This window comes from Adelges cooleyi, unplaced genomic scaffold, assembly GCF_023614345.1.
Source record: "Adelges cooleyi isolate 19-005CV unplaced genomic scaffold, UGA_ACOO_1.1 ACOO_flye_CR_arks_rails_tigmint_CR_PRNA_247, whole genome shotgun sequence".
NCBI lineage: Eukaryota > Metazoa > Arthropoda > Insecta > Hemiptera > Adelgidae > Adelges > Adelges cooleyi.
The window spans coordinates 2,435,076-2,462,285 of record NW_026095912.1 but is presented as its reverse complement, the minus strand read 5'-3'; positions in this window follow the sequence as shown (position 1 = coordinate 2,462,285).

Sequence of the window (27,210 nt, the reverse complement as noted above, 5' to 3'; positions counted from 1 at the left end):
AATTTTATTTTAATTGCAATGTGACAAATGTTATTGCTATGATAAATCCCTTTAAGTTTTGGAATCTTTTCCATGAATATTAAGCCGTTTACAATGTGTTCCATTATAGGCATTGAAGCTTTGATCGAATTATAATGCGCAGTCATACAATAGGTGAAATCCCACTCCTTTTTGTTCTCTTCTGCCATATATGTATTACAGCTATGCCAGAAACCTTGTAAAATAACCCAGAATTCATTTAATCTTTGTAAGTATCTGCTGTCTAGTATTAGCTAACAGTAGCACAAAAAAAAGCACCATGTTTCATCGAACTATTCACAGAGAAGTTGTCGGGTGTAGAAAACATTAAAACTATACTGGGTGATATTACACATAATACAACATATTAGAACTTAGCAAAATGACGTTGCCTTCATTTCAAATACGGCGTTTATATAATAATAAGAGTTTAAACACAAAGATGAAAATTTAAAGAGGAGAACGTTTTCAAAGCGTTCCGTCGCTCTCTCAAATGCCTTTATATTCTCCAATGTAATTTTTGTATAACTATTTTTTTTTTAAATGTAATTAAAAAAATAAACACCAATTTAAATATTAATTATTAATATATAAAAAATAAATATATTATATACATTTTATCTTATAATAATATTTTTTATTATAGCATTATTTTTTTCATCATTTTGTGTTTAAGCTGTTATTGATAGGGTTAAACAAATTCGGCAGTTATTAAGGTCTACTATTAGTTTCAATTTAAATGATTGATTTAAAGCACTATATAAAAATAACTACTTTTATCAACCAAATATTTTTTTTCGTCAGCAGTCTACAATTATTATCACTATACGTAGTACAAGATTTACAGCTAAAGTTTTTTTTTTAATTGATACATGGTTTTTTTTTTTTAAACTTGGCGTTATTTCTAAATAGACCGTACGTCATTACCGTTACTTGCATAAGCGGTTATTTCTGAACAGATTAAGAGACCAATGTCTAGACATATAATATTCTAAGTTTGATAAAGTTTTGTTTCTCATAGGTACACCATACCAGACATTTAGGCGTCTGACCTTTAAACTTTTCGTTATGTTTTAAATCATTGCTTACTAAGGCCATAAAGTAAGCAATGCCAGACACTTGAAAATTAACCTTTAGGGCGTAGTCCTAGTCAATATAAGGATGTATAACAATCCAATATCAACAATGTATAAGTTAATTTTTTTAAATTTAAATACAATTAATAAATAAATCTTGAGAAGATATATAATTTAATACATGGTATTAAAAAAAAGTAAAAAAGTAAGCTAAAAAGTAAAAAATTATTGTACTACAAGAACAATTTCCCAATCAATTGTAGCAAATTTGATTTAAAATGTCAATTAATTTGAAATTTTACAACAATTTTAAATAATGTTAATCATTCGGTATAGTTAAAATGTTTTTCTACATTCTTAGTTTTGCTATTATCATCTACGTATTATTATGAACATCGGACGACTTCTCTGAGAATAGTTCGATGAAAACATGTTGTTTACTTTTCAATAGCATACTGCATAATAAATACGTATGTAGTAAGTAAACAAGTAGATCCAAAGTTAAAACTCTGGTAGTTATTTTATATTAAACGCAAAAATGTATTTCAAAGTGTTAATTGGAGTTGCTTTTTACATTCTTGTCCCAAATTTTGTGGGGTATAGATTAAGTGAAAATAGATGGACAAAATTGCTTGAAGTTTTAAATTACATACGTACAAGCGAAGGTTGGAGTGAATTTGGAAACCTAAGGATGATTCATCAAAAAATTGGTAAGTTGCATGTCGATCAAATAACAAAAGATGAATTCAATAAAGAAAACTACGGCGAAAAAGTGCGAGTGTTAAAGCTAATAATGGACAGCAGATACTTACAAAGATTAAATGAATTTTGGGTTATTTTACATGGTTTCTGGCATAGCTGTAAACAAAATATGATGGATGAGAACAATAAGAAGTTGGATTTCGCCTATTGTATGACAGAGATTTATGAATCAATCAAAGCTTCAATGCCTATGATGTATTACATTGTAAACGGATTAATATTCATAGAAAAGGTTCCAAAATCTAATATATATTTTCATAGCGATAAAATTTGTCAGATTGCAATTCAAATAAAACGTCTTGTAGAAGATTTCATTAAATTACATCCAAACGAAGTATTTTTTAAAGAAGGGGAGCTTTATAACGAAAACAAATTTATTTTGATGCATTTTTCAATATCTACTCTAATAAATAATTCAGTTCACATATGTAAGAAAACCGTAACTAGGTCCTGTGTTATAAAAGTTAAAATGGTGACTTTTGAAGATTTATTAAAAATCTACACAGAATTTAATAATATTGCCCATCTTGATGAGTCACAGTATTTAAAAGGTTTTTATTCACTTCTCAATGACTATCTCACGTTTTTTTACAAAACCGTTATCAATAACGATTTTTACGATCTTGGAATAAACGAATTAGAATCTGTAGTTTATGACATGCCCACTAGAAAATCACTTAATGGGTATGACAATAATAACAAACGGATGGTAAATTAAAAAAAAATAATATTGAACATATTAGTTCACACCAGTTAAGAAACATAAAAACGTTCACTTTTAAACAGACATTTATCAAACTAAATAGACCAGCCGCACAAAAAGCCGTGAACATAACTGGTTGAACTTTGATGTTGTTCCATTTATCTAGATAATGTTTAAGAATATTTTCTAGTTAAATAAAAATTATGTAATTGATATTTTAGTTTTAATTCAATACAATTAATGAATTGTTCTTAAGAAGATGTATAAAAAAAATGTTCCTTTTGCTTTTTTTATGTTTGTGAATTAATAAAAATTATAAATTGTGAAATTTATGTTATTGCACTAAGGATATTAAGCTTTTGTAGTTTTCAGAGTGGATTATTAGTTTTATAATTTGTACGGCTACCTATCAATGTAAACCATTTATTTTATCAAAATAAACAATAAATATATCGGCTTGAGCGTTTGTTTTTGTAAGAACATTTCGCTGAAATAAGATACCACATAACATGTAAGACGGATATTAATAATCGTTAATATTATGTATTTGGGTCATAGATATGAGTATGTAATGAGTTATAAATGTATTTTAACCTTATATATTTGTATGCGAATATTATTGAAATTATTATGTAGTATTTAAAAGTTTTTTGGTACAAGACCAATTTCACTTATGACCTTGATTCTACTGTATATGAGCCATAGTATTAAGGTGTCGGGTACCTCTCTATTAGGGACGCTATAATAACTGTAACGTACGTTGTATATACTATTGTTCATATTGTACTGTGTGATTTTATATTTAATAGTATTGTGTTAAATCATATTATCGTTGTGTTTTTATTCCTACTTAAATACTTAAGTTATACAAGCGTATAATTAATCAAATTAAGAGCCCAAGCACAACCGTGAAGCACCAGATGCGTAAGTATTTGAAGTAATCAAATTTCTCTTATTTCAATTGTTCAGAGAGTACTGTTTTAAATACGTTATCTATTAACAATGGTTAAGTCACTAAAGATTACCAAAAGCGAAGTAACTAGAAAGACTGGACACATTGAACATTTCGAATGAAGGTAATAATTAATTAATTTGAGTTATGTAGTATAATTACAGAAGACATAAGAGGACGCCAAGAAAAGTTTACAGTTAGAACGAATAGCGTGGTCAAGGGCTGATAATAAATGTCAAAGATTAATCGTCACTTCATTGGAAAGTGGACCGTTACAATACTTGCTAAATTGTAGCACAGCATATGATAATTGGAGAAAATTACTAAATATCTACTAGCAAAAATCTGAAGTAGGTATACATTTATTACTAAATACATTTTTCCATTATGTGAAAGAGCTTTTAGATGACAAGTCGACTCATACCAGCAATTTACAGAATCTTCAAAACCAACTCGCTTTATCGGAAGAGAAAATCTCTGACAACATATTGTTGCTAACTAAAATTCCTAAGAATTTACCGCATCTTATAAACATTTTTACAGTGCGTGGGACAGTTTACCTCAAACAAGTAAAAATACAAATGTACTTACATCTCGGTTGCTAATTGAAAAATCGAGAATGCCTCAAGGAAATTCAGAATTAGAGGAATCCAATGCTTTGACTATCAAAATAAATGTTTTAAGAAGAAGGGCGGTAATGGTGTTGAACTTAATTTTAGTAATACTAAAACTAAAAGGATAGGCCCCAGCTTTTGGTGCAAGAAATTAGGTCATCTCAAGATAGACTGTAGGAAGGAATAAAAAGATCAGGGTGAGGCGAAATCGGATTCGTTAAGTAAAAGTTCAACAAGTCAAGCGTTGTATAACGAATCTTTGGTTACTGAACGTAAAGAGAACCTATGGTATTTGGATTCAGGAGCTACTGAACATATGACAATTAACAATGAGTGATTTGTGAATTCTACAAAATTCAGGTCGCCGGTGAAAATAAAAATTGGCGATGGTACGAATTTACATGCAGAAGGTTTGGGTAATATCAACAAAAAATGTTATGTGGAAAATAACACGAATAAAGACGATTTGTCTAATGTATTGTATGTACCGAATTTAAAGTATAACGTATTTAGTACAGGAAAAGCATTAGATAAAAGTCTGAAGATGAAATCAGACAGTAAGCAATGTTTTTTTTTTTGAAAAACAATGAAGTCGTTTTTGTGGGTGAACGTAAAAATGGGCTATACAATATAAACATTAAGATTGTAGAGCAGATAGCCGATGACGTGACATTGACCGAGCAATTTAACGGACAAATAGAAGTCATTCTATTCTATTCAGATTCAGATTGCAGATTCCATTCAGCTATAGCATGCACGCTTGGGGCATCAATGTAAGCATACTTAAAATCATGTTAACTTAAACATAATATAAATGTAAATGGTGATTGGAACCAGTTTTTTTTTTTGCGGTGACTGTGTGTTCGGGAAGCCAATTCAGAGTCGTTTGACTACATCAGGTAAAACCGGAGAGTTAATTATGCAGATTTATGTGGTCCAATGCAAAAGAAATCGTTGGGTAGTTCCCAATATTTTTTATTGTTCAAGGATGATTACACGCATTATTGGTCTTTTTTTAAAGAAATAAAAATGAGGTCAAAAATAAAGTAGTCTTTTATAAGATCTGTAAAAAATGATTCTGGGAATAAAGTAAAAGCTTTTCGAAGTGACAATGGTTTAGAGTTTCTTAGCAAGGATGTTACAAGTGTTTTACAGAAATATGGCATTCGACATGAAAAAACGATAGCATACACACCAGACTAGAATGCCGGAGCAGAACGAGAGATGTTGTGAGAATTATTGTGAAAGCAGCACGCACATTAATTCACTCAAAGAACATGGACTTATCATTTTGAACAGAAGCAGTTAGTACATCAGTGTATGCACTCGATCTTACTAGTAAGAGTGTTGTAAAAGGTAAAAGTCCATATTACTTTTATTTTAACAAAGAACCAGATATAAGACATCTAAGAGTATTTGGAACAAAAATGTATGTTCATATCCCAAAGGATAAAAGGCAAAAGTGGGACGCTAAAAGAAAATCGTGTATTTTTGTAGGGTATCCTTTACATAAAAGAGTATTTAGAGCTTATTGCCCAATTGCCAAAACTTTAAATTATTAAAGATATGCTGTTTTTAAAAATGAAACAATTACTAATGCATTACCGTTTAGCTAAACTGAATGACAAGATTATGATTTCGACAAGGAGACATCACAGGCTGTTTCGGTACAACCAGAATAACAACTTGAAGTCACGCCAACAAAACTACCACGACACAATCTTTGCAATCGAGGTCAACTGCGACCAGTTACGCATGTATTACGTCGTGTGTTACTGAACCTATAAACTATAATAAAGCTGTTAATTGTGAGTATAAAAATAATTGGATTCAAGCCATGGATGACGAGATAAATTCATTGTATATTAATGATACCTGGACATTAGTGCCAACTCCAGTAGAAAAACAAATATTAAATTATTATTGGGCTTATAAAAATAAATACGATATTAACGGGTAGGTAGATAGATTTAAGGCCCGTTTATTCGTTAACGGTTCTCGACAGATACATGGGATAAATTATAACGAGACATTTTCACCTGTTGTCAGATTTGAATCTATAACAACAATTTTAGCCATAAGTGCGGCTTAGAATTTAGAATTATGCCAATTTGACATTCGTACAGCATTTATTTATGGTTTGTTGGAGGACGAACTATTCATGAAACAACCAAAAGAATATGATGACAATTCAGGACGGGTTTGCAGATAACGTGAATCGTTGTATGGATTAAAACAATCTCCACGATGTTGAACTCAAGGTTGAAAAATGGCTTATTGCAATTCAATTTAATTCAAAGTAAATATGATTCATGTGTTTTCACTAATCATGATAATAATGAAAAATTGATTTTGGCTATTTTTGTTGACGATGGACTTATAGCCTCAGCCAGCAAACCATAATTACAGGTATGATGTGCTAATTTAGAAAAAGAATTTGAAGTTAAACATGGTAACTTAGATTAATTTCTTGGAATGGGAATTAAGAAGTAAGATGATGAATAATTTTTTATTCATCGAACTAATTATTCTAAAAATATTATTAAACTTTTTAATATGTTAGATGCCAAGGAAATTCTAATACCCATTGATAGATCAACGACACTGGATGTTCTCACGGATTCAACAGTACTAGAAGAAGGTCAAATACCTTACCGAGAAGCAGTAGGAAGTTTATTATTCCTGTCACAATCACACAAGATCTGATTTTGCATTTGCAGGTAATTTCATCACGTTTTTTGGCAAACCAACAAATGCTCTTTGGTCGATGGTTAAACGAATTATGCGTTACGTAAAATATACAATTAATTATAGTTTGGTTTATAAATCTGATAATAATTTATATTTAAGAATATTCACAGATTCTGATTATGCCGAAGATTTACAAACAAGGAGATGAACTTCGGGACGACTATTCATGTTGGGAACATCTACAATTTTATGGCAAGCTTAACGTCGAGTAACAGTTACACTAAGTTCAAAAGAAGCCGATTACATTTCAGTCTCAGATGTAACGAAGGGAATAAATTATTTATTCTTTAATTAGTAATTAATTTCAAACAAAACTAGTATGTTTTTTATAGTTTGAATTTATACAATTTCTTGAAAAAATAATGAAAGTTACCAGTAAGATCGGCTAATTGTACGGACAGCCTATTTAGTTTGGTGAATGTCTGTCTTAAAATGTCAATAATTTCGCATTTTTTCGATCTTCTATAAGTTTCTTCTCCAACACAATCGTTAGGCCGTTTGTAAATGGGCAGGTTCTTAACTAAATTATTAGGTACAGGACAAGCTATAACATTAACAGTTAGCACAGAAAAATACAAAGAGCTAAAATGGCCTTCGTACCACATGCGATAGTATAAACGTCTCTTGTTATAACTTTTATTAATTCACAAAATAAAATTTACAAACAAGAAAAAAAATATGTTATTTATCTACTTAAGAATAACCTATAATTGTATTCAAATAAAACTAATACATCACATACATTTTTTTTTATAAAAATTGCTAATCTTCTTAATTTGGCTCTTTCAGTTATTATGTTTACCATTTTTTTAATTTTTTATTATTTTCTGCTTGACATTTTCGATATAGTTACGAAGCGGTTTTCTAAAAAGTATGTGGTCAACTAAAGGTCCCAATTGGTTTATTCCAAGATCGTAATAATCGTTATTCATAACAATGTTATAAAAAAACTTGAGATATTCACTGAGAAGTGAATGAAAATCTTTTAAATTCTTTAAATCAAGATGGGCAATATTATTAAATTCTTTGTAGATTTTTAATAAATCTTCAAAAGTCGCCGGTACATCATCTATAATACAGGAACTAAGAATTGTTCTCTTACATATTTCAACTGATTCATTTATTAAATTAGATATTGAAAAATGCATAGAATCAAGTATTTTTTCGTTGAAAATATCATCTTCTTTTATAAATACTTCGTTAGGATGTAATTTAATGAAATCTACTAAAGCTAATCTTATTTGAATTGCCACGAGACAGACGTTATAAGAATAATACCCAAAAGGCTTTGGAAGCTTTTCTATGAATATCAAGCCGTTAACAATGTGGTCCATCATAGGCATTGAAGCTTTGATCGAATCATAAAGCTGCCTTCATACAATAGGCAAAATCCAACTTCTTTTTATTCTCACCCGTCATATATTTATTACAGCTATACCATAAACCATGTAAAATAACCCAAAATTCGTTTAATCTTTGTAAGTATCTGCTGTCCATTATTAGCTTTAAGTTCTGCACTTTCTCGGCGTAGTTTTCTTTATTGAAATCATTTTTTGTTATTTGAGCAACATCCAACTTCCCAATTTTGTTATGATTCATCTTTAGGTTTCCTAATTCGCTCCAACCTTCTCGTGTACGAATGTCATTCAAAATTTCATAAAACACCGACATTTTTTTATCACAAAATTTATAGGCCATTAAAATGTTTGGGACAAAACTGTAAAGAGCATAAAAAACTACGATTAACAGTTTGTAATCCATTATTGCGTTTAATACAAAAAACAACTACAGTTTAGGCTTAGGATTTCAAACTTAAATGTGTACTTATAACATACGTACTATGTTGTCTATCGCAAAGTAAATAACTTGTTTTTAACTAACAATTTATAGAGAAGTCATCCGATTTTATTGCGTAGATAATAATAGCAACACTAAGAATGTAGAAAAATATTTAAACATATCGGGGGGTTGGTTAACTTTGAGCCAATCAATATCTTAGAGGGGGAAAAAGAGACAATAGGTTGCCTTCATTTAAACAACAACTAACATTTTACAGTAAATTTCTGAAAATAAAATTTAAAAACAATAACCGTTAAAAATGAACAATAATATTCGAAAAATATTTGGGATCACCTGAACATTTGTGTACATATAACATACATCTTCCATATGCGGTATCCATATACAAGTAGATAATTTTATCGTAAACCACTCAATACCGCATAGGGTTTAACAAGAAATTTCATTTTTTTTTGTGATTTTAAATCAAGTGATCTAAATTATTATATTCCTACCCACCTCAAAAACAAACTATTTTTATATCAAATTCTTATCATAAATGGTAATGCATACATTTTATTAACTCTTTAAATTGAGAATAAAGTATTTATAGTCTGACTGACCAGTCAGATTTTAAAACTAACAGTCAAATCAGAAAATGACAAAGGACTAAAATATCCTTTTAACATGTATTATTAACTCAACAAAAAAAAAAAATACATATCATAAATCGATTTCAAATAAAACTAAAATATCATATACATTATTTTCAGTTCTTAAAGCGAATGATTGATATATTGAATTCAAAGTTCAATTAGTTAGTAAAATTAGTTGGATGAGTAAGTGCGATAGCGTAAACATCTCTAAATAAATGTTTTATGAACTCACAAACAAAATACACATTAAGCAATAAAAATTAAATGTTATTCTTATACATCATGTATATCATAAATTGATTTCAAATAAAACAAAAATTTCATATTTATTTATTTATTATTTAAAATCACTGACTTAAGTCCATTTACAAAGAATATATGACAGTCTAAGTACATAGAGAAATATATTAAGTGAAGGATAAATTAACAAAAAGAACAATAATTAAAGAATATTTACATTAACAAAATATATCTAAATCACTATTAACACTATTACCGGTGGTTGACAAAATATTAACTGGAGAAGATGACATATAAGTTTGTGGGTAAAATGGAATATGAAATAAAAAAATATTACGTGTGTTACGTGTATGAACCTTAAAATTAATCTGACTTAACAACAATGGGTCGTCAATATTGTTATTTAATAGTTTTTTTAAAAAGGAATAATAATAATAATCAATTCTTCTATCTTGAAGAGATTTTAGATTAAAAAAATTAAGAATATCTTTATAACCAGAATGCTGAGGCCTTTCTATGTTACATTTGAAGCAAATGTATCTGATAACGTTGTTTTGGACACCTTCGATCAGGTTACAATGGCCAATATTACGAGTTTCCCAAATAATCGTTGCGTATTCCAAATGAGATCTTATCAGCGACGTGTATAAACATTTAAAAGCTATTGGGTCGTTAAATTTAGAGCAATTGCGTTTAATTAGACCAAACATAGAAAGGGATTTATTTTTAATGGATAATACATGATGGTTAAATAAAAGTTTGGAATCAAAAAATATGCCAAGATCTTTAATTAAGGAGCAACGTGATAGTTTAAGGTTAGAGAGACTATAAGTGTAACTAATAGCATTTTTTATTTTAATGAAATAGATTGACATTTAGCTATATTTAAAGACATCCCGTTACGAACGCACCAGTTATTAAAACTATCCAAGTCCCTTTGTAGCAAATCAGAATCTGATGGCGACTTAATGGATTTAAATATCTTAGCGTCATCTGCTAATAATAATATGTTTGAATATTTAATGGAAAAAACTATATCACTTATAAACAAGTTAAATAAAAGTGGTGATAAATGATCCCCTTGAGGGACACCGGAAGTTACTTTAATTTCTTTAGAAATATAGTTTTTAAATATTACACGCTGGTTTCTTTGGGTGAGGAAAGAATGGAACCAAGATAATAATGCGTCAGCAAAACCAATCTTTTTGAGTTTTATAATTAGTAAATCATGATCAATCCTATCGAAGGCTTTTTCAAATATACATTATTTTTAGTAAAATAGAACAAGATATTCCTAAAATGAACTCTTGAAAAATGGAATTCAAAGTTCAACCAGTTATGATCACAGCTGGTCTATTTAGTTTGTTGAAAGTCTTTGTCAAAGTCTTGTTTTTAAATGTCGATTTCCATGTTCATCTACCTGCAATTTTAATTCTACTGTTTTACATTTTTTTTCATCAGGCTGTTTGTAAGGGGTCAGGTTCTTAACTAGTGGCTCCAAACTGTTTATTCCAAGATCGTAATAATCATTATCCATTACAATTCTGTAAAAAAACTTGAGGTAGCCATTGAGGAGTGGATAAAAATCTTTTAGATATTGTGACTTATCCAGAGTGACAATATTATTAAAATGTATGTAGTCATTTAATAAATCGTCAAAAGTTGGCGGTATATCTTCTATAACACAACTTCTATGAATTTTTCCCCCACATACTTTTCCAACTGATTGTTTTATTAAAATAGATATGTTATAAGTCATTGATTCGAGTATGTTTTCATTAATAATAATATTACCTTCATTATTAAATACTTCGTCTGAATATAATTTAATGAACTCATTTAGAGCCATTTGTATTTGTACTGCAATGTAACGAATTGTTTTGCTGTGTTTAAAGAACTTATTGTTTGGGATCTTTTGTATGAATATCAAGCCATTTACAATGTGGTCCATCATAGGCTTCGAAGCTTTGATCGAATCATAAAGCTCCGTCATACAATAAGCGAATTGCAACTTGTTTTCGCTCTCACTTGTATTATTTTTATCACAGCTTTGCCAGAAACCCTGTATAATAAGCCAAAATTCATTTAATCTTTGTAAATATCTCCTGCCCATTAAAAGGTTTAACCGCCGCACTTTTTCGGAGTAGTTTTCTTTATTAAACTCTTCTTTTGTTATTTGATCAACGTGCAACCTACCAAATTTTTTATGGTTAATCTTTAAGCTTCTTAGTTCACTCCAACCATCTCTCGTACGAATGTAATTTAAAACATCAAGCAACTCCGCCCATTTATTGTCACTTAATCGGTACGCCAAAAAAATTGTTGGCTCAAAAATGTAAAAAGCATAAAAAACTACAATTAACCGTTTGTAATTCATTTTGCGTATAATATAAAACAACAACTACAGTTTAAACTTGAGATATCGAGCTTACTAGTGTACTTATTACATATTTGTGTAGTATGTGATACAATTGTAAACAACTTGTTTTAATCGAACATAGTAGCTATTAATGTAGGTATACGTTAATAGCAAACTAAAAATGTAGAAAAACATTTTAACTATACCGGCTGTTAAAACCATATCAAATTTTGTGTATGGTATGGTTATTGTTTTTGCTTTTTATAAAGTCCATAGGAAGTACCCCGCTCACTGTAACAGTCTGAGGTTATTTTATATATTTTATTTAATGCATTACTCCCTAGATGTATAAGTATTTCTATTGGAATGTTGTCAATACCCATTGCTTTCTTTTCCTTAAGATTTTCTAAGGCTGCATCAAACTCACTCCTAATAATTGCAAGCCCTTTCATGTCTTCTTCAACTGATATTTCATCCTCTAGAGTCTAGATATGCCGGCTATTTTATTATATAAGTATAATAAAGTACAAAAATTACCGTATAAATGAAAAAATTATTTTCAAAACAAAATTTGAGATTTCTAAGCACTTATAACTGTTGTTGAGGTTAAAAAGACAATGTTTGTTTTTCACCGAACTTTTCACTAAGAATTAAACACCTAAGCCAACAGATGTATGAATCGCTAACTTCAGAAATGAAAAAATACCATTTGTGCTTCAATGCGGAGCAGCGATGCAACTGGTTTTACAATGATGTGGACTTTTTTTATACCTGTATACTTTGTAACTTTTTTAATACTGGACCAATTACTTCGAGTAGAAACTCTAACTCATAAATCACAAATTTTATCTAGTTGGTAACCTAGTTTCAACTTTTACTGGCTATAATTTCAAAACAATGGTTGGATCGAGTTAAAATTCATAAAGAATATTTATTAGGTGTGCCACTAAATGTACATCAAGACTAAGAGAAAAAAATGTTATTTCTATACATCTACTAAAGAATAATCCATTAACTGTATTCAAATAACACTATAATATCATACACATTATTTTTCTTGTTATAAAATATATTCTTAAAAAGATGTCTTGATTAATTAATATCAAAGTTCAATTAATCAAAATCAAGGTGTGTTGTATTTTTTAAAGTTTGTTCTCTGTTTAACAAACATATTGACCGTTTGATAGGCAGGTTCATAACTACCAGTTCCAATTGGTTTATTCCCAGATCGTAATAATCATTATTAATTACGGTTTTATAAAAAAACTTGAGATAGTCATTGAGGAGTGAATGAAAATCTTTTAAATACTGTGACTCATCAAGATGGGCAATATTATTAAATTCTGTGTAGATTTTTAATAAATCTTCAAAAGTCGCCGGTACACCTTGTATAATACAGGAACTAAGAGTTTTTCTCTGACATATGTGAACTGATCCATTTATTAAATTAGATATTGAAAAATGCATCGAATCTAGTATTTTTTCGTTGACAATATCATCTTCTTTTATAAATACATCGTTTGGATGAAATTTAACGAAATCTTCTAGAGCTAATTTTATTTTAATTGCAATGTGACAAATGTTATTGCTATAATAAATCCCTTTAAGTTTTGGAATCTTTTCCATGAATATTAAGCCGTTTACAATGTCATTCATCATAGGGATTGATGATTTAATCGAATCATAAAGCTCCTTCATACAATAAGCAAAATCTAACTTCTTTTGGTTTTGTTTTGTCATATTTTTATCGCAACTTTGCCAGAAACCATGTAAAATAATCCAAAATTCATTTAATCTTTGTAAGTATCTGCTGTCCATTATTAGCTTTAACACTCGCACTTTTTCGGCGTAGTTTTCTTTATTGAATTCATCTTTTGTTATTTGATCGACATGCAACTTACCAATTTTTTGATGAATCATCTTTAGGTTTCCTAATTCGCTCCAACCTTCTCTCATACGAATGTAATTTAAAACTCCAATCAATTCCGTCCACTGCTTCTCAGTTACTTTATACGCCACAATAGATTTTGGGACAAAAAGGTAAAAAGCATAAAGAACAACGATTAACATAGTGTAATACATTATTGCTTATATTACAAAATAACAACTACAGTTTAAGCTTAGGATTTCAAACCTAATTGTGTACTTATTACATACGTACTTTGTTTGCTATTGCAAAGCAAATAACTTGTTTTTCGATCTATACGATGTATATTGCGTAGATGATAATAGCAATACTCATTATCATCTTCTAAAAGCTGTGCCTTGTCGTGATAGTCATATGTCTCTGTCGTTTGCCACGTTTCTCAGCTGTGAATAGGATGTGACATGCATGAGATGTTTGAGATCTTGGAAGTATGATGTTCTTGGGTGTCCTCTATATATTTTCCCCAAGATCTTTTCCTCGAAGATTTTCCTTACAAATGTTTTACGTCTGAAGAAGTGCGCAGTTAATTTCGTTTTCCTTGTTAATATGAGTCTCTCATTAAATTCCTTATTTTCTCTTACATCTTTTATCACATGCTCATTTGTTTTCCTTTCAACCCATGACGTTTTGTTCATTTTTCTCCAGATCCACATTTCCATTGCCTTTAAACTCGCTTTTTCTGGTGGCCCATGTTTCACATCCATATAACAAGACACTCCATACAAATGTTTTAATGCATTTTTTCTTAGTTTCCATGTTGAAGTGTTTGCTAGTTAATAGACTGTATTCTTTATAAATGTTTGTTTGGCAAGAGTTATTCATTCTTTGGCGTCAATGCGGATTCATTATTATATACAATTGTGCTTCCCAAATAACAATGTTGTTTAATTTTATAGTTGGGTGAGTATATATTTGATGTGCTATCATTGTTTTTGTTTTGGTAGTGTTTATTTTCATATGAAATATGTCCATTAGTTCATGTTGTCTTCACTTTCTGCCACTAGTGCAATGTCGTCCGCAAATCTTATACTTTGTACTTGTTTTCCATTTATTCTCAAACCGTTGGTTATCTCCTTCATTTCTTTGATTGCTTCTTCCATGAATAGATTGAACAAATAAGGCGACAAGGGACAGCCTTGTCTCTTACCTTTCCTTATCTTAGCTTCCTTTATGATTCCATTTATATGTATAAGTGTTGCTTGTTCCTTGTATAATACCAAAATTATAGAAACACTAACAATTTAAATAAAATTTGTAACAATACCGGGTTTTTGGTTTAGCTTCAGCCAGCTTAAATCTTAGAAGATTTAAGACTTTTTAAAATTTTAACTTCGATGCGAAGCTGAGAGGCTTTTTTTTTTATACTTTATATTTGCCCTAATTTGATATATTCATGAACAATATTTCATCCCTTAGCGTTAAAACTATATACAATTTAAATTTTAAAAAGAATACCCTAATTTTTTTGTTAATCTTGTTTATTCTTTTAAAATTAAATCGAAGACCTAAGTACTTTTTTAGTTACAACTAACAATATTAGTCTAAACTAGATGATTTTATAAGTTTTATAAAAGAGATAAAAATCATTTATTACCAAAATTCACAAATGCCGATCGTTGTAGAGTAAAGTGAAGACCGACGGTCACAAATACAAACCCAACTTATTATAAATACCTATAGGAGATGCCTGAGTCTTCTTATCTATTCTTCCTTGAGTGTTCTAGCGGTGTACCTGTACATATTATGTATTCGTATTATCATCAGCTGTTATGCATCAACAATCATGAGCAATCAGTTCAAATCCTCATATTTCATACTTTTCTTTTTTAATTTCCACCACCGATTTTAGTATATACCGAAAAGCTGTGTTATCTTTAGCTATCAATAAGATAGTTTATTTTAAATACTTGTTTTATATTTACTTATTGATACCTACATAAGGCAGTAAATAGGTTCTAATCGTTATTACCATTTCTCCTTTCTGCGTGTTCATTGCAAATCAAAATCGAAACATATATTTAGGAACTATATGAGTTCCACGGAATAACCATCCGTAGCAATCTACGATCGTTTTGGTCAGCAAAGTGTTCACGCCATTCCTGCATTTCTTATATTCATCTCAGGGCTGAAACAGCTTCTGGTGATCAAGTGGCTAAGCTGTTTGCCTCCAAGTTTTCTTCCGTTTATTTTTGTAAATCACAAGTTTTTTGTCGAACCCAATTGGATGAGACAACCCAATTTTCATTTCTTCCATCTTCTAATTTATTATCTTCTGACGAGATGAATTCAGCTCTGATTCGTTGGCTACTACCCGAGGTTCTGGACAAGATGGAGTGGCTGCATCATTTCTATATCGCTGTAGCGATAATATTAGTTCACCGGTTTGTATGATCTTTAACAAATCACTTAAAAAGGGCGTTTTCCCATTTGTCTGAAAAGTTAGTAAAGTTAGTACGGTTTTAAAGTCAGGAAGCCCAACCGATGTCATAAACTGCCGGCCCATTACTGGTCTCCCATTTTTAGCGAAATATTCAAGGCAATCGTCCTTAAATACATTGACCGAGCTCTACTGTTGACTATTTCAGTCGATCAACATTGGTTTTTTCTGGTGGCTCGACGACTTGTTGTAATGTTGATTTTATTTCCTTTGTGCATGAGGCGTTTGAATCATTTTTGTTGATTTTTCAAAAGCCTTCAATTCTAACGATCATGTGTTTCCCCGTGTAGAGTACTGCTCTTCGCCGACAATGCCAACATTTTTCATTCTATATCATCCCAGGGCCTTGTCTAATCCTCCAAAGTGTTCTTTATAAATTCGTTATATGGAATAATGCTGTGGGGTTAATTCTCAATACTGACAAGTGCAAAATTATGTCTTTCCATCGTTTTTACAACAATTTAATTATCTCTAAAGCGTTACACGTTCTTGGTTTTGTTAGACGACACTTGTCGGGCATTAATTCCACTGGTTGTCTTTATAACTCCCTGGTCTGATCAGGCTTTGAGTATGGTTCCGTTGTCTAGTCATCTTACACTATTAGCAATATTAGAAAGCTAAATCTGGTTCAGAATAGGTTCCTAAGTTTTGCCGGATACTGTTTAAATATATTGTACAAAATTCTCAAGACATTAGAACAAAGGCGTAAGAATTGTGCCAAACGTTTTATTTTGGGTCTGATTGATGGTCGAATTGACACCACCTGGCTATTTCGACAGCTTAGCATTCGAGTACCTAGTGCCACCAGGCTCCATTATTTTTTTATGTTAATAACACACAATCTAATTTTTCAAGAAATGCACCACTCCCTAGGATGAAGCTACCTGCAAATGAGTCTACCTAAATTACAAAAAATGTTACATATCCACTTCTGATATAAATGATGTAATTAATGTATTTGTGTTATTTTTTATCATTTGTAATTTATCTACTAATGGTATCTTTGTATATTTTGGACTTTATATAATTGTTTTATCGAAGTATCTTGTTTTGTATTTAGTATTTGGATTTTTCTATGTTTATAGTTCTCAAATATTGTTGTTTTATTTGAAAGTATTAGAAGTTATTACCGAGAAGCAATTGGCGTTAAATATATATTATATTATAATAATGTAATGTAATATACATACAAATACAAAAATATAACAATAAAAAGAAAATCATTTTTGAAAAATATATATTATATACAAAAATATATAATAACAAAAGTTTATTTCGAAAAATTTGTTCAACATACACTTATCATAACACAAAAGTTATTGGAGGAAAAATGTAGCAGGTGTAAACAACGTCGATTTACATTTTATAATATAATTCTGCGAATAAAAAAATATAACAATAACTGTTAAATTTGGAATATAAATTTCGAAAAATATTTTGGATTACCTACTAAAACATTTGTGCACTTATAACATACGGCTTCAATATGTGATACGTTGTTTTCAACGAAATGTTCTCAAAGAAATAAACGCATATGTCGATAGAATTATTGTTTATATTTTAATAAAACTAACAATTCACTCTGAAAACTACAAAGGATTAAAATGTCCCTAGTACAATAGTATAAACGTCATTACATATTAATAATTCAGAAAAATACATATTCATAAACAAAAAGAGGAAAAAATTATTTATTTAAAAAAAAGTTATTTTTATATATCTACTAAAGAATAATCCATTAATTGTATTCAAATAACCCTATAATATCATACACATTATTTTTCTTGAAATAAAATATATGCTTAAAGCGATTTCTTAATAATCAAATTCAGAGTTCAACCAACACCACGGCGAGTTGTACGGCTGGTCTATTTAGTTTAGAATTATTTCATCCAAATTTTCTAGTTTCTTCTCCATCAAACCTTTTGACCGTTTGATGGGCAGGTCCTTAACTACCAGTTCCAATTTGTCTATTCCGAGATCGTAATAATCCTTATTGATTACGGTTTGAAAAAATGACTTGAGATAATCATTGATGAATACATAAAAATCGATTTGGTATTCTGACTTATCAATATGGGCAACGTTATTACATTTGATATAGCGATTTAGTAAACCGTCAAAAGTGTCCTCGTTATCTTTGATGAAACGATATTTATAGCTTGTTTTCGCACATACGTTTTTTACTGATTGTTTTATTAAAACAGATATTTTAAACCTCACCGATTCAAGTAAGTTTTCGTTTACAATATCATCTTCCTTAAAAAATACTTCGTTTGGATGTAAGTTAATGAAACATTCTAAATCTGATTCCATTTTAATTGCAAGTTGAACATTTCTATTGCTATGATAAAACTTTCTTGACTTTGGAATCTTGTTTACGAATATCAATCCGTTCACAATGTGGTTTATCATAGGATATGAAGCTTTGATCGAGTCATAGAGCGCCGTTATACAATAAGCGAAATCTCTCTCACCCTTCATAATTTGGTTACAACTTTTCAAAAAACCATGTAAAATAATCCAAAATTTCTGTAGTCTTTGTAAGTATCTGCTGTCCAGTATCATTTTTAACCGTCGCACTTTTTCATCGTAGTTTTCTTTATTGAATTCTTCATTTGTTATTTGACCAACATCCAACTTACCAACTGTTAAATGGTTAATCTTTAGGTTTTCTAATTCGCTCCAACCTTCTCTTGTACGAATATAATTTAAAACTCCAATTAACTCGGTCCTTTTAGTCTCTGATAGGTAATACGCCACAGAATATTTTGGGATAAAAGTGTAAAAAGCATAAAGAACAACGATTAATATTTTGCAATACATGTTTGCGTATAATACAGAACAACAACTACTAGTTTAGGATTTCAAACTTACTTGTGTACAATAATATATGTACTTTGTATACGATTTTAAGTAAATAATATATTTTTTTACGTAGACGACAATGACTATATCGGGTGATTGGTTTACTTTAAGGCAGTCAATATCTTAGAAGATTTAGGGCTTTTTATAATTTCATCTTTGATGCGAAGCTGACAATTAGTGACAATTTTTTTTATACTTACTACTTTCATTATTACTCACAGGGTGATTTTTTTATCGTGTACCACTCAATACCTCATAGGGTTTTATAAGAAATAAACATTTTTTTTCATATTGTTTTTATACAATGTGATCCCAATTTCTTACAATATTTTTTGTTTTACCCTCCTCCCAACTTAGTTTTTTTGATAGCAACTTTTAAAACTTAAACGGTAACATATATATTTTATTAACTTTTTAAGTTGACAATAATGTACTAAACATTTTGACTGGTCTATAACCAGTTTCGGATAACTATTTTGAAAGTTAGGATGGGAGGGGAAGTGCGGTTGGGAAATGCGCGCAGATAAAAAAAATACTACACTCCACCTTTCATCCTGCTCTAAACTTATTCTTTTGAAGATATAAAATTAAAAACATTTCCTGTGATAATATTGGATTCGGACATCCGATCGCCGTACACAGGATGTCCGAGTCAAATATAATAATGCCGAAAATTGTGTTGTCATCCAAGATGAGTGTCTGTAATAAGTTTAATCCCTCTACGACATCGTCAAGTGGATTAAATTAAATTTGCAAGATTAGAAAACTACCCGTACAAACATGTACACACGTGCGTGTCAGCGAGTGAAAGAAATTTTTTAAAAAATGTAGATAAAAATTTAACTATACCAAATATAAGTACACAAATGTTTTAGTAAACATAAATATTTATCGATAATTACTGGACTGTTAGCTTTATATTATTTTTAGTTACTGTCGCACACTATTGTAGATTACAGTTGGTCAAACATTTTTGCTAATTTCATTTTATCAAATGAAATATTAGTTAGCCATACGTTAGTATACAATTCTGCAAAAATTATATAGCCTCTTATCTCTTCATCAAGATATAAGTTTCAATAGTCTTAGACCCTCAAAGATATTGAATATCTCAAAATTAACCAATCACCGGTATAGTTAAAATGTTTTTCTGTATTTATAGTTTTGCTATTATCATCTGCGTAATAATATGTACATCGAACGACCTCTTTGTGAATAGTTCGATAAAAACGTATGTTATAAGTAAACAAGTAGATGCTAAGAAATCTGTAGTGGTTATTTTATATTAAACGCAAACATGTATTTCAGAGTATTAATCGGAGTTCTTTTTGCTTTTTACAATCTTGTCCCAAATTTTATGGCGTATAGATTAAGTGAAACTAAATGGACGGAGTTTAAAGCTAATAATGGACAGCAGATACTTACAAAGATTAAACGAATTTTGGATTATTTTACATGGTTTCTGGCAAAGCTGTAAAAAAAATATGACGGATAAGAACAAAAACAAGTTGGATTTCGCCTATTGCATGACGAAGATTTATGACTCGATCAAAGCGTCAATGCCTATGATGGAACACATTGTAAACGGGTTGATATTCATAGAAAAGATTCCAAAGACTAAAAAAGGGTTTTATCATAGCGATAATATTTGTCAGATTGCAATTCAAATAAAATGTCTTGTAGAAGATTTCATTAAATTACATCCAAACGGAGTATTTATTAAAAAAGGGAATCTTTATAACGAAAACATACACATTTCGGTGCATTTTTCAATACCTACTTTAATAAATAATTTAGTTCACATATGTAAGAAAACTGCAACTAGGTCCTGTGTTATAAAAGGTAAAATGGTGACTTTTGAAGATCTTTTAAAAATCTACATAGATTTTTATAATATTGCCCATCTTGATGATTCACAGTATTTGAACGGTTTTTATTCACTACTCAATGACTATCTCAAGTTTTTTAATAAAACCGTTATCAATAACGATTTTTACGATCTCGGAATAAACGAATTGAAACCTGTAGTTTTCAGCATGTCCACCAGAAAATCACTTAATGGATATGATGACAATGACAAGTAGATAGTAAATTATAAAGAAAATAATGTTGAACAGAATAATTAAAAGTGCTAGTCAATAAACATAAAACTGTTATTTTAAAACAGACATTCGCCAAACTAAATAGACCAGCCGTAGGTACTCTTAACGGATTGAACTTTCAGTTCCATTTATCTAGAAATGGTGTTAAGAATATATTCTATTTTAATAAAAATTGTGTATATTATATTTTAGTTTTATTTCAATACATTTAAAGGAATACTCTTAAGTAGATGTGTAAAAAAAAGTTTTTATTATGCAATTTTATGTTTGTTAAATCATACAAATTTTAAATTGTGACGTTTATGTTATTGCACTAAGGATATTTAGCCCAATGAGTAGTTTTTAGAGTGGATTGTTAGTTTTGTAATTTGTTCGGCTACGTAACAATAATAACCATTTAGTTTATCAAAATAAACAATACATTTATCGACTTAAGCGTTTACTCTTTTTTTAAAGGACAATTCGTTGAAAACCAGAAAACGCATACGGATGACGTATGTACAGAACTGTTTTAGTAATCCAAAATATAAATCAAATTTTTTTTTCAATTTTAACAATTCATCGTTACATTTTTGTTATTCACAGAAATGTACTATAAAATGTATATCGAGGTGTTTTACACATGCTATATTTTTTCTCTAATAACTTTTGTGTTATGATAATTGCTTGCTAAACAAATTTATGAAAAAAACTTTTGTAACATATTATAAATTATTGGCCAAACATGGACAAAGTGGAATGGATTTTCAATGATATTTATAGAGGTCTATATCACACTACGCGTATATTGATAATAAAACATGATAGTTATATAAAATGTCACATATAGTAAATTGAATGTATAACATGTTATTACAAAATATAGTTTAATAATATAGTTAAAACTTAACATATGATTTATGTTACTACAGATTTTATAGGCAAAAACGTAGATTGCTTCTCATTATTAAATATGCTTCCATTTCATCTATTTAGTCGTCTTCTCTTCTTTATCTTTGCCATACACTCCCAACTACATGTGGTTGGCCATCCCAATCCTACACCTCCAAAGAGCAGGTTCTTCTACATTTCGTTCAATTATCCCAGCTGTCCTCATATCACTTTCTATTCCATCTATCCATTTTTACTTCGGTCTTCCTCTACTTTCCTCTAAATTCATCTTTTCAAAAGCTTTGATCGAATTGTAGAGCTGCGTCGTACAAAAAGTGAAATCCAACTTTATATTGTTTTCTACCAATATATAGTAACTACAGCTTTACCAGAAACCTTGTACAATAATCTAGAATTAATTTAACGGTTGAGTGTACCTGCAGCATAATAGTAACTTAGGTTGTACTGTTGCGTTGTCGTTTTCTTTATTGATCTCATATTTTTATTTTTTAACATCAATGTACAGAATGTTGGAGGAAAATTTTCAAGTTTTCTATTTTGTTCCAATCTTCTTGCTTTCGAATAAAATTTAAAATTTCTAACAAGTCATTGTACCAAAATATAAAAAGTTATGAAGAACCACAATAACCACTTGTAATACATTTTACAGGTAAAATAGACAACAGTTGTCGTTTAAATGAAAAAAAACATTATTGAACAAAATTACTATTTTCTAAGCACTTAACATACGTATCAAGTATGTGATAGAATAGTACTTAGCTTGTTTGCAACAAACCATTCAGTAAACACCTAAATCAATAGATATACATTTTATATGTCTATAATAATAATTTTAAGCAAAAATTTACTAAAACATGTCAACTATTTGAAATCGACTGAAATTTTTCGCTGAAATATGAGCTATAGTACTAAATAGTCTAAAGATAAATCACAAAACGTTAAAATAACTATTTTTGAAGTCTTTAGTAATAAGTTATAACTGAGATCGTATCGCATTTTGAATTTAAGTTTCTTATGTACAAATATGTTTGCCAGACATTTACAAGGCACAAGATATTTGATACAAACATATAAAACGTGCAAACAACGATTATTTTTTTACAGTATATTCTTGAAAATAAAATATAAGAACAATAACAGTTATAAATTAACAATATAATTCGAAAAATACATGGGATTACCAAAACATTTGTGTACATATAAAAAACGCCTTCCATATATAGTATCTGGTTTTCAACGAACTGTTCTTAAAGAAATAAACGCTTAAGTCGATATACATATAAAAAGATATTTGAAGTTAGTGAAGTTTCAAGTTTAGGGCAGGAGGATAGTGGAGTGGTGTCCTCGGCCTCCCAACCGCACTTTACCTCCTGTCCTTTCAAACTTTTAACTTTTAAACTATTAAGCTGCTTTCCCACCAGTTGCCAGTTGATTATTTGTGTAGAATTTAATGAACATACTAAAGCAATGTGATATTGCTTGTATTACATTAAACCTTACAACTTTAAAAATAGTTGTTAGTATATGCGTATTATGTAGTTTTATTTAGGCGGTTGGGAAGTGCGCGCAGAGAAAAAAATACTACACTCCACCTTTCCTCCTGCCCTTAACTTGAAGCTTTAATCAATATAAAAAGAGTTGTTCAAAACTGGATCACTCTGTATACATTGCTTATTTGAATAAAATAAACGATGATTATTGCTTTGTAGCCGTAAACATTTTAAAACTAACAGTCAAATCAGAAAAACGACAAAGGACTAAAATGTTCTTAGAACCAAGAGCGATAGCATAAACATCTCTAATTAAAATATGTTTTATTAACTATTTTAAAAGAAAAAAATATGTTATTTTTTTACATCATGTCTATCACAAATTGATTTCAAATAAAACTAAAATATCATATACATTATTTTCAGTTCTTAAAACGAATTATTGAAAATCGGTATTCAAAGTTCAATCAGTTATGATCACGACTGGTCTAGTTATTTGTTGAAAGTATGTCTTCAAATGTCAATTGCCATGTTAATTTACCTGCATTTTTAATTCTACTGTTTTACATTTTTTCGTTCTTCTTTCAGCTTCTTCTCCGACAAACTTATCAGACCGTTTGAAAATGGTCAGGTTCTTAACTAGTGACTCCAAACTGTTTATTCCGAGATCGTAATAATCATTATCGATTACAATTTTATAAAAAAACTTGAGGTAGCCATTGAGGAGTGGATAAAAATCTTTTAGATATTGTGACTTATCCAGAGTGACAATATTATTAAAATGTATGTAGTCATTTAATAAATCGTCAAAAGTTGGTGGTTTATCCTCTATAGCACAAAACCTATTAATTTTTTTTCCACAAACATTTCTAACTGATTGTCTTATTAAATAAAATATATCATAATTCATTAATTCGAGTAATTTCGCGTTAGTAATATTACCTTCTTTAAAAAACACTTCGTTTGGATGTAATTTAATGAAATCTTCAAGAGCTAACTGTATTTGAATTGCAAAAAGGCGAATTGTTTGGCTATGTTTAAACAACTTATTGTTTGGAATCTTTTCTATGATCATCAAGCCATTTACAATGTGGTCCATCATAGGCATTGAAGCTTTAATCGAATCATAAAGCTCCGTCATACAATTGGCGAATTGCAACTTGTTTTCGATCTCACTCGTATTACAGCTTCGCCAGAAACCCTGTATAATAAGCCAAAATTCATTTAATCTTTGTAAGTATCTCCTGCCCAGTATAAGGTTTAACCGCCGCACTTTTTCGGAGTAGTTTTTTTTATTAAACTCTTCTTTTGTTATTTGATCAACGTGCAACCTACCAAACTGTATATGGTCAATCTTTAAGTTTCTTAGTTCGCTCCAACCATCTCTCGTACGAATGTAATTTAAAACTTCAAGCAACTCCACCCATTTATTGTCAGTTAATTGGTACGCAACAAACAATGTTGGCTCAAAAATGTAAAATACAAAAAAAACTACGACTAACCGTTTGTAATTCATTTTGCGTACAATATAAAACAACAACTACAGTTTAAACTTGGGATTTCGAGCTTACTAGTGTACTTATTAAATATTTGTTTAGTATGCCATTCAAAAGTAAACAACTTGTTTTTATCGAACAGAGTAGCCATCCGATAAACATTTTATATCGTAGAATGTAGATGATAATCTACAAACTAGCAAAACTACAAATGTAGAAAAACTATATCAAATAAAAATTTTTAAAAGACATTCCACTTAATTTTTTTTGGTATAATTTATATTTTTTTAATCTACTTAATGACGTAAGAACTGGCTTAATCTAACAGACTAGGAAGACATCGTTTATTGCCGTATGACTTTATTAAAAAATAAGATGATAAACAAATATTTATCTAGCGATGAATTGATAGCTTAACTATTGCAGTCGATGATCTTATTATATACAAACGTGTTAAAGCTATCATGGATTGATTGACTATGTGGTTTATTTTCAATTGTATCCACATAATGAAATTATATATCTTATCTTAAATATAACAGCTAAATTTACTTAAAATTGTATATGATTCATAAATGCATTGATGGAATCGGACATTGAAATTGTTGACATTTTGCTTTTACTCCATTTCTATTGATTTTCGTCCGTTTAATAGCTTCTTCTATGAAAATATTAAAGTGATATGGTGATAGTGAGCAGCCTTGTCTTACCCCTCCCTCTTATTTTAGCATTCAATTTATTTATCTCTGTGCATTGCGATTCTGTGCATCTGACATTAGTTGTATTACTTTTTCGCTGAAGTTGTCTTCATTGATCTCATCATTTGTTATTTTTTCAACATCCAACAAACCAAATTTTTTGTGGCAAATCTTCAGGTGTTCTATTGAGGTCCAACCTTCTAGCGTTCGAATATAATTTAAAACTATGATCAACTCTGTTCTTTTTTTCGCAGTCATTTGATGTGTCACAACGGTTATTGGAAAAAAAATGAAAAACGTATAAAGAACCACAATTAACCGTTTGTAATACATTTTTGCAAATAAAATAACAGTTGTAACAATACCAAACAAAATTTGGATTTTCTAAGCACTTATAACACACGTTTCATACGCAAATAACTTGTTGTCAATAAACCATTTACAGATAAGTATACAAGTCAATAAAATATATGCATTTTTTTACATTGAAATCAATAATTATAATAAAAATAAGCTAAAGCCTTAGTAAAATTAAATATACAAAAAATATTTAACTATTAATAATGTACTTTATTTTTTTTTTAATAAAACCAATGTTTATGATGTCAGGTAGCCGTACAAATCACAAAATACTTTGAGGTTGGCTCAGAAAATGACGTAGGGCACACGTGTTCTTGCTACCAATTACCGTAGCATAAAAGACACTAATTTTAATTTATATTAATTAACAAACAAAAAATAAAAATACATGAATGTTACTTATGTACATCTACTTAATATTTATTCGTAAATTATATTAAAATAAAATTATAATACTAAAAAATCGTATACATTATGGCTATTATTTCGAAATTGAATCGATTAAAATCACAGCTAATTGAACGGCTCCTCTATTTATTTGGATAAATGTATGTTTTAAAATATCAGGTAGCTTGTTTATTCAATGGCACTATCAATTGTACTGTTTAACATTTTTCCATTCTTCACTAGTTTCTGCTGTAATATGCTGACCAAGCCGTTTACTAATGGACATCACTACGGGTTTCAATTGGTTTATTCCTAGATCGAAATAATCATTATCGATGACAATTTTATAAAAAAAACTTGAGGTAGCCATTGAGGAGTGAATAAAAATCTTTTGAATACTGGGACTCATCAAGATGGGCAATATTAATACATTTTATGAAGATATTTAACAAAACGCCAAAAGACGCCGGTCTCTCTTCAATAATACAAAAATTAGCTTTGTTTGTCGAATATATGATTCTTAATGATTTTCTTATTAAATTAGATATGTTATAATTTATTGATACGAGTATGTATTTGTTAATTATATTGTCTTCCTTAATGAAGAATTTGTTTGGATGTACTCTAATGAAATTTTCTAGAGC